The sequence below is a fragment of the Hemicordylus capensis genome, chromosome 3 (genome assembly GCF_027244095.1).
Source record: "Hemicordylus capensis ecotype Gifberg chromosome 3, rHemCap1.1.pri, whole genome shotgun sequence".
In the NCBI taxonomy this organism is placed as follows: Eukaryota; Metazoa; Chordata; class Lepidosauria; order Squamata; family Cordylidae; genus Hemicordylus; species Hemicordylus capensis.
The window spans coordinates 341,204,679-341,212,825 of record NC_069659.1 but is presented as its reverse complement, the minus strand read 5'-3'; the positions used below and the strand labels follow the sequence as shown (position 1 = coordinate 341,212,825).

Here is an 8,147-nt window from a genome sequence, read left to right as displayed (position 1 = left end):
TTTATGGATTCAGCAGCTGGAGTGTGCTTGGTAGTTTCTGGAGTCTAGCAATTGACTAATCCTTTTACAATAAAATAAAATAAAAATAAGGGGAACCTTTGGGGGAACAAAAGATCCCCAATGTGCTGAGTATAAAACCAGGGCTGTAAACCTCCCCGCAATGGCAATGCCCAAGAGTGTTCAGACTTTCCCCATGAATACATAAAGCAAACAACAAAATGACTTTGAAATGTCCCATGAAATGATAGATCACAGTTTGCTCATCCCCTTGTGGTCCTGACTAGGAATACAATTAATATTTCAGGTGGGTGTTCAGGAGACTTGGAATGTATGCAAATATTTGCAGTGCTGTTCCTTCCTTCCTTTCAAAGTTAGTGGAATTGAACATTTTCTTCACCCAAGAGATGCTGTTCCCCCCCTGCCCCCGCCTTTGGACACACACACACACTATACAAGCAGAATGTTAAATCTTCTGTGTTGGTTGTGCAAAGCAGATCTTTTATAGCCTTGTCCATTTTGCAACTTCTAGGCAATAACATGTATAGCAGGCTAGAGCAATTCATGATCCACATGCAGAATGCAAACCATGTTCTGTGATGACTGTGAAAAGCAGAGATCTTATAATCTTTTGCAACTTTTCTGCAAAAAGGCTTATGCAATTCATGGCCCACAAGCCAAAAGGTGCTCACTAATCACATGTTGGAGTCCAATGGGACTCAGCAAGTCTCTTGGTTTTGCCACTTGCCTGGGACTGCAAATCAGGAGGGCAAGTTGTACAGCAGGCAGCAATAGACAGCTGGTGGACTGTATTTATTTATTTATCAATCATATTTTTATACCGCCTGATATGTGCATCAATAGGCAGTGTACAGAATTTAAAACACAAGAGATATAAAACAGAGTAAAAACAGTTAAAATTTCACAAAATAAAAATAAATAATATTAAAACAAATTTAAAAGCTGAAAATTAATTTCAGTTAAAAGCCTGAGAAAACGGGTGCATCTTGAGGGTCTTCCTATTTAGCCTGCCAAGTTAGAAGTTGTGGAAGTCTGATATAAACAAAATCAAGGCTCTGTTTTGTATGTATTATAGCCTGGGGGTAGGAGTAATTTCCATCCAACAGCCACCTAGGGGTGTCCAGAACCGGTTCAAATCAAACCGGATTCAAACTGAACTGGCCCGGTTTGACCTCTTCGAATTTGAACTGGACCGGCCCTGAGAAAAAGTGGCAGGTCTGAGTTCAAACCAGACTGAGCCAAGTCCGATACAGACTGGTTTGACCCAGTTCAAGGACTATGCTTGTAAAGGTGAATCCAGTGAGTATTCCCCTTTACAAAGTGATGGGGGAATCCTTTAAAAGTGTTAAGGCCAGGGCGGTGGCAAGGGGATACCCTGCTGGTTTCTGCAGCAGCGGCAGCTCTTCTAAACCCTGCTGCTGCTCCCCCCACATCAGTGCAGTTCCTCCACATCTGTAGAGGCCAGAAGCAGGCCGCTGCTGGCCCATGCTGCTGGCGGGCGGGGGGGGGATTGCCAGTAGGGCTTAGAGGAGCCACCACCACTGCAGAATGCAGTAAGATGTCCTCTGACCCCTGACAGCTGCCTTTACAACACTTTTAAAGGATTCCTCCACCCCTTGCTTGTAAAGGGGAATCCTCACTGGATTCCCCTTTACAAACATACCCCTCAAACCGGGTTGAATTGGTTTGACTCGGTTCGACCAAACAGACCGGACTGCCAGCCAGATCACAGGGTTCAGTTAGAACTCAGTTTGACTGAACCAAACTGCCTGAACCAGTTCTGTGCACACCCCTACACACACATACACACACCGCAGACAATGAAATCTTCTTCTATTTTGGAAACAGCAATGGTAGATGTGTTATTGACCACTGGGCTGCTATGTTTTTGCAAAGGATTTTATAAAATCCCTGCCTTTGTGGAAGTCTGCAGCCCCATAACATTTCCAGGGACTCTACAGTAGTCTCTATGTGTAACTGCTCATCCCAGGATATGAACTGAAGGTATGAAATGCAGCCAGCTTGATAAAGATGAGCAAGGTTAGGTCTGGTCAGTTCCTGGAGAGGAGACCACCTGGGAATTTCATGTAGTACAGTGGTTGATACTAGCATCAAAGCAACTAAGAGGTGTTGAGGGGTATGTGGAGAAGCATCAAAACCCTCACACAGCAGAGTATGCTCTGGTGGTAAAGATGTTCAGCCCAGGAGATTATCTGGAAACAGTAGGTTGAATTCAAAAATATAAATAAAAGTTTATTAAGAAACTGAAACATCACATATGGAGAGAGACATAGAACAACACAGCCAAAGAGGCACTAGCCTTCAGCAACAACTGAACAATTCCAACTGATTCTTAACTAACCAAGAGAGACCTATTAATAAGACTCATCATGCCTCTAGAGGCTAGAAGAGGTTACTGCAGTGCTAAGAGCAATGCTTTAGATAGAATTCTCACTTCTAACAGGAGGTGAAGCATGACCACCAGGGTTGCACTCCCTTGTGCAGTCCCTAGTATAAGCCATCCATTAGAACCACAGAACGTTAGGTTTGGAAGAGACCTTGGAGGCTCTCTAGTCCAACACAGTGCAGGGCCTAGTGCAATTTAGACATTGTGGCTAGAGGCAATGGGTGCTTAGTCCAACAATATCTGGTAACCCAAGGTTAGGAAGCCCTGCACTACAGTGAGCAATATGATATCTTTCCCAAGGCTGTGTTGGATGCCAACTTGAAAAGGATCCAGATGATCCATTTCATCCAGGAGTCCCTGGTAGGTGTGTGCACAAAACCAGTTTTCCCAGTTCGGTTCGAGTCTGAACCACACTTGAATAGAAGCGGGCATGTTCGGTTTTATACCACCACCCCGTCTCAGGTTGATGTTGAGACCTCAATCCGGGCCAGTTTGGTGTTGGTCAAGCCATTTCGCACATCCCTAGTCCCTGGAACAGAGTTGCCATTTTAGACCTTCTCACTGCAGAATATCTGGCTAAGGTCTGCTTTTTCATTTTTGCTCTGGCAATAAGGGCTACCCGTAGGTCTGCATGTGTTTGCTATTTTAAAGTCTTCACTCCTGAAAAACCAAGACAGGTCTTCTGTTTGAAGCACATTTGTTCCAAAACATTTCTATAGCACAGTACTCTAGACATTTGATTTTATAACAAAGTGAGCCATCTGCAATGTGTGTGTGTCCTTAACTGGGCTTTGCTTGATTAGTAAAGGCTATTGATTTGTCATTCATTTTAGTCAAATTAAGTCCTTGCCTTTTCAGGAATCTGACAGAGTTCGTCGAACTTGTCAGGGCAATAAGTGTCTCAGATATATGGGCCCTGGCTGCAGCTGTTTTGACAAGACATCTCATTTTGTACAGTTCTGCTTCAATGGGATATTGAAATTTGATCAAATGAAATCTGTAGAAATGAAAAGAAAAACTCTCCTTCCCTTTATCAAGCAATCAAGATTGAATTAACTGGTGGATTAATTGTCAAATTCATGTATGCATATTGAAAATGCACAACACTAACTGGTCATTAACGGCCAGATAATTACCCCATCCCAGTTGAGTAGCACTTGAATTGCAAATTTACTCTCCCCCACAATGTTGCAAAATGGATAGTTGAGAACTAAAATGGATTTCAGCTGTGCTAAGTGTTTTGATATTTGAGGTCAAAAGTAGTGCTTTCTGGAGGGATGAGCAGAAATATTTTCTAGAAACCCACTTCAGTATGTGAATGCCCACCTTTCTTGGAGCTGTTTGAGGCCATTGTTTCCCCTGTCTGCTGCTGTTTCTTTGCCACCCTCTCCCAATTAGAGCTTTTTTTCTCATCTAATCCAGCATGGCTCTTTTTATGTCGTTAAAATAGGCCCACTTAACTCTCATTGAAATCACATCATCTTGTGTTTCTTTTTGACATATTAAGAACATTTCTGTGCATGACTCAAAATTAAATAATATTGTTATTTACAACTAGCAAGCCATTGTTGCTGATTACATGTTTAGTAGTACTAGCATTCATGGTAAGGATGCTGTGAGACCATTGCTTGAGAATGTCCCTGCTGAGTGCTGACATATGGAGACTTCATTGAGATAGATGCTTCCTGCTTGACTTTTATTCAAATATCTTTATTGCAGTCTTTGACCCACAAATTAGAAATAAAAAATATACTATACAATATTCAGCAGTAAATAGTACTACTACAGGTTGTATAACATCTACAGGTTGTACAATCTAAACAGCTCTTCTTGTTATGAACCTTAGCTTTGTAAATAATCATCTTAACTCTTATTTATTTATTTATTTATTTATTTATTTATTTATTTATTTAATTTTATTGTTCAGTGTTTATACCGCCTTTCACAGAGCATGCCAAGGAGGTTTACAAAAGTTAAAATACAATAAAATATAACTATAAAATATATCACATATAAAACCTTAAAATCAGTTTTAAACAATAAAAAGCACAAAACACCAAAAAAACAACAAACAGGAAAAAAAGACAACTGAAAGATTAGGTCCTGACGGACCTAATAGCCCATAAGGGTTAAAAGTCTGAACAAATTTTAAAAAGCAGCCGCAGATGTCTGAGAGTAGACATTCACTGGGGGAGCATCCCAGAGCCTGGGGGCAACAACAGAGAAGGCCCTGTCCCACATGCATGTCAATTTTAAAAAAATGGCTGCCGCACATGTGCAAATGGCTGCTGTGAGGCCCTAGGCAATGCCATGCCAAGAAATGGAGGCCTGATCAGGCCAGAAAAAGTGGCTGGATGGCCATGGCAGCGATTATGGAGACCAGCAGGGAGAGGGAGAACCTCTGTGGACCCTCCGTGGCCTAGATGAAGCCCCCTGGAGGGGCTAAAAGGTGTTTTTATATATATATATATATATATATATATATATATATATATATATATATATATAAATCATGAATGCGTGATGGGGTCAGGTTCCAGTCTGGATGGAACCTGGGGAGGCGTTTGATTTGACCTTGAACCCCCGAACTATTGAACCAAACCCCCAAACCAGTTTACACATCCCTACATCCCAGAGCCTGGGGGCAACAACCGAGAAGGCCCTGTCCCACATGAATGACAATTTAGCCTGGCTAGAAATATGTGTTAACCATGTGACTGAACAAGTCTCTGCAACTGCCTATATTGCCAAAGGAGATGCTGCAACCTTCAAAAAAATATGAATACGACGGTGGATATTTATATACCGCTTTGTAACAAAAGTTCCTTAAGTGGTTTACATAGAAATAAATAATTAAATAAAGTGGCTCCCTGTCCCCAGAGGGCTCACAATCTTAAAAAAGAACATAAACAGCTAGAGCCATTGGACGGATGCTGTGTAGGGGATGGATAGGGCCAGTTGCTCTCCCCCTACTAAATAAAGAGAATCACCACTTTTAAAAGGTGCTTCTATGCTCAGTTAGCAGGGGATAGGGGCTACATCATGGGAAGCAATTTAGGGAAAGGCTCTTTTTCCAAGATGAAATCGGCCTACTCTGAACATTTGAGATCTGATTTTGCTGTAAAAATAGACCAACAAGAGGCTTCTCTGGACTTTCTATAGCAGTTTCTACCAAGAGAAATCAATATCTTAATGAATGTGAAACACCAATGCATCATAAAAGTCTATGAAATTTTTCAAACAGATCAGAAAGTGTACATTGTTATGGAACTGTGTGAAACTGGAATCTGCTGGACTTCATAAAAACCAGAGAGGCGATTCCCAAGGAGATTGCACAGACCATGTTCCATCTGTTATGTGCGGCCATCAAGTATTTGCATGATGCTGACATTGTCCATCAGGACTTGAAGAGTGAGAATGTCCTTCTGGACAAAGTTTATAACATCAAGCTGTCAGACTTTAGCTTCAGCAAAAGGTTGGCCCGTGATGAAGAGGGCAAAGTGATCTTCAGTGAAACCTCTTGTGGTACACCGGCTTACATGGCCCCAGAAGTCCTCCAGGGAACCCCCTATGATCCCAGGTTCTTCAACAAGTGGAGTCTTGAAGTCATTCTGTACATGAAGGTTTTTGACTCCAAGCCTTATGACAATGCCAACGTTTGGACAATGCTGCGGCTCCGGAAATACCACCACGTGCTCCCCCCGCCACCTTAGTCTAAAAATCTTACTTCAGAATGCAAAGACCTGATCTATCACATGCTGCAGCCAGATGTGATGTGACAGCTGCAGATCGAAGAGGTGATCAACCACATTTAGATGCAGTCTGCCAGACCCAGAGCTCTTTCCATGATGTCTGTCGCCAGGAAGAGAGAGAGAGATCCCAGACAGCGAGCAGAAGGCAGAGCAGAAGGCAGAGCTGGAAACCACTGACCAAATCTGGAGGCCTGCCCCCTTCCCACCGCAGCCATGGTCCCTTTACCCAGCTGGTTCTTCAGGAGCTGCCTGAGCCCACTGAGAGAGGCCCGGCCTGCTCCAGAGCCACTCCCCAGCCTGCAAGGATGGCCCACCCAGCACCCACCTATTTCCTCTGGTGCAAATGGGGGATTCTTTCCCAGGGGAAATAGCTACAGGGGCCCCTGATCTGCTGGGACTGTGGCCAGATGAAAGCAAAAACCCACCCAGCATGCAAGGGCCAGTCAGGAGCTTGCATTCCAGACTAGTGTTGGGCCAGTGCTGCTGAGCCCTTGTATATATCCTGGCAGGGGCGTAGCAAGGTTGGAGTGGGCCCAGAGACAAGATTTTAAAATGGGCCCCCCCACACAAACATACTTCACAGTATATAGTGCACTCACACTCACATCCCCATTATGAATATGGTGAATACTTAGTTCACATTGAATTGAGTTTCTTTTACGCTCTGCTCCTACCAATCTCCAAGAGACGCAACATCATTCATTGGGGGTGCAATACGGGTGGGCAGGGAGTCATGTGATGTGCCTCCGGGGGGCCCCTCGAGGCAGTGGGGCCCTAAGACGGCTGCCTCCCCTTGCCTAATGGTAGTTACTCCCCTGTATACTGGCTTTATGCTTTCAGGCTCCACCCCATTGCTGAGGAGTGAAGCACCTTGAAGGGGCAGCCTTCAGGTCTAGAGCCAAATCCCCATGTCACCCTCTTCAGTCCATCCCCATTTTGCTCACAGTGGGGAGAGTAAGGCCCCTGATGTTGGGACTGTATCCCTGCCTCAGTTGATAGGTCTATGGGGGCGATCTAGGGTCAAAATTATTGGGCTACAGGTACTCCTGGGTCTTGGGTTCGGGCTCAAGTCAGAGCATAGGGCTTGCATTTATGCAGCTGGTAGCCTGGTGCTAACTCTGGCTCACGCTGCCCCTTCTGTATGAGTGCTGGCTGCAGCTTGAGGTGCAGATTGTGAGATAAGTACTAATTTCAACTCTGGGTTGCATGTGCCAATTTCAAAGAAACACAGATGGAAACAGCCAAGAAAGGGCTTGCATCAAAATTCCACAAGGTTCACATTTGATATTTAGTGAAAAAAACAAACTCCAGTTGCTGAATGGTTCTGGATCACCCCTTGATGTGGTGAGTGCTTACTAAATGACAAGTTAACATTTTATCCCATATAAACAAAACATTTGGAATGCTGGTATTCTGTCCATTCATATCATAAAAGGTAATCGTAAGTGATCCCACTGCAATGAATGCAAAACAAGCTTTCATATTAATGTATTAATAATGAATAATATGATGAATTAGCAAGGTTTGTTTATTAGACTATCAATAATTAACAGAGATTTGCCATTTGTGGCAAAGTACTGTTATTTCAGTTGCAGAATTCAATGGCATAATTTATATGGTAATTTTGTACAAAACAGCCCCAATTACAGCGAGACGATTACAGCACAGAAAAAGCAAATGATGACACTATCAGTTTTGTTAACTTCTAACTTTATATTAATGTAGCCTGCTAAGTATACATAATAAAAGGACAAGAATAAAGGAAGGAAGGGCTGGCATTTGTGGGCGATATAGAAATCATAATGCATTGGACATCACTGATTGCAACCATTTCCTCCGGATTTGCTATGAAGCTGTTAGAATGAAGTAGCCCAAAGATGAAACCAGTGCAGTGGCCAGATTTGCAGATGACACTAAGCTATTTAGGGTAGTGAAATCCACAATGGATTGTGAGGAACTCAAAAAAGCTC

General features: G+C 43.1%; 1 pseudogene; it reads left to right on the top strand.

Annotated features, from left to right (window-relative positions):
- Nucleotides 1–5,617: 5,617 nt before the first annotated feature.
- On the top strand, nt 5,618–7,809 carry LOC128350624 (testis-specific serine/threonine-protein kinase 2-like; annotated as a pseudogene).
- The last annotated feature ends 338 nt before the right edge of the window (nt 7,810–8,147 follow it).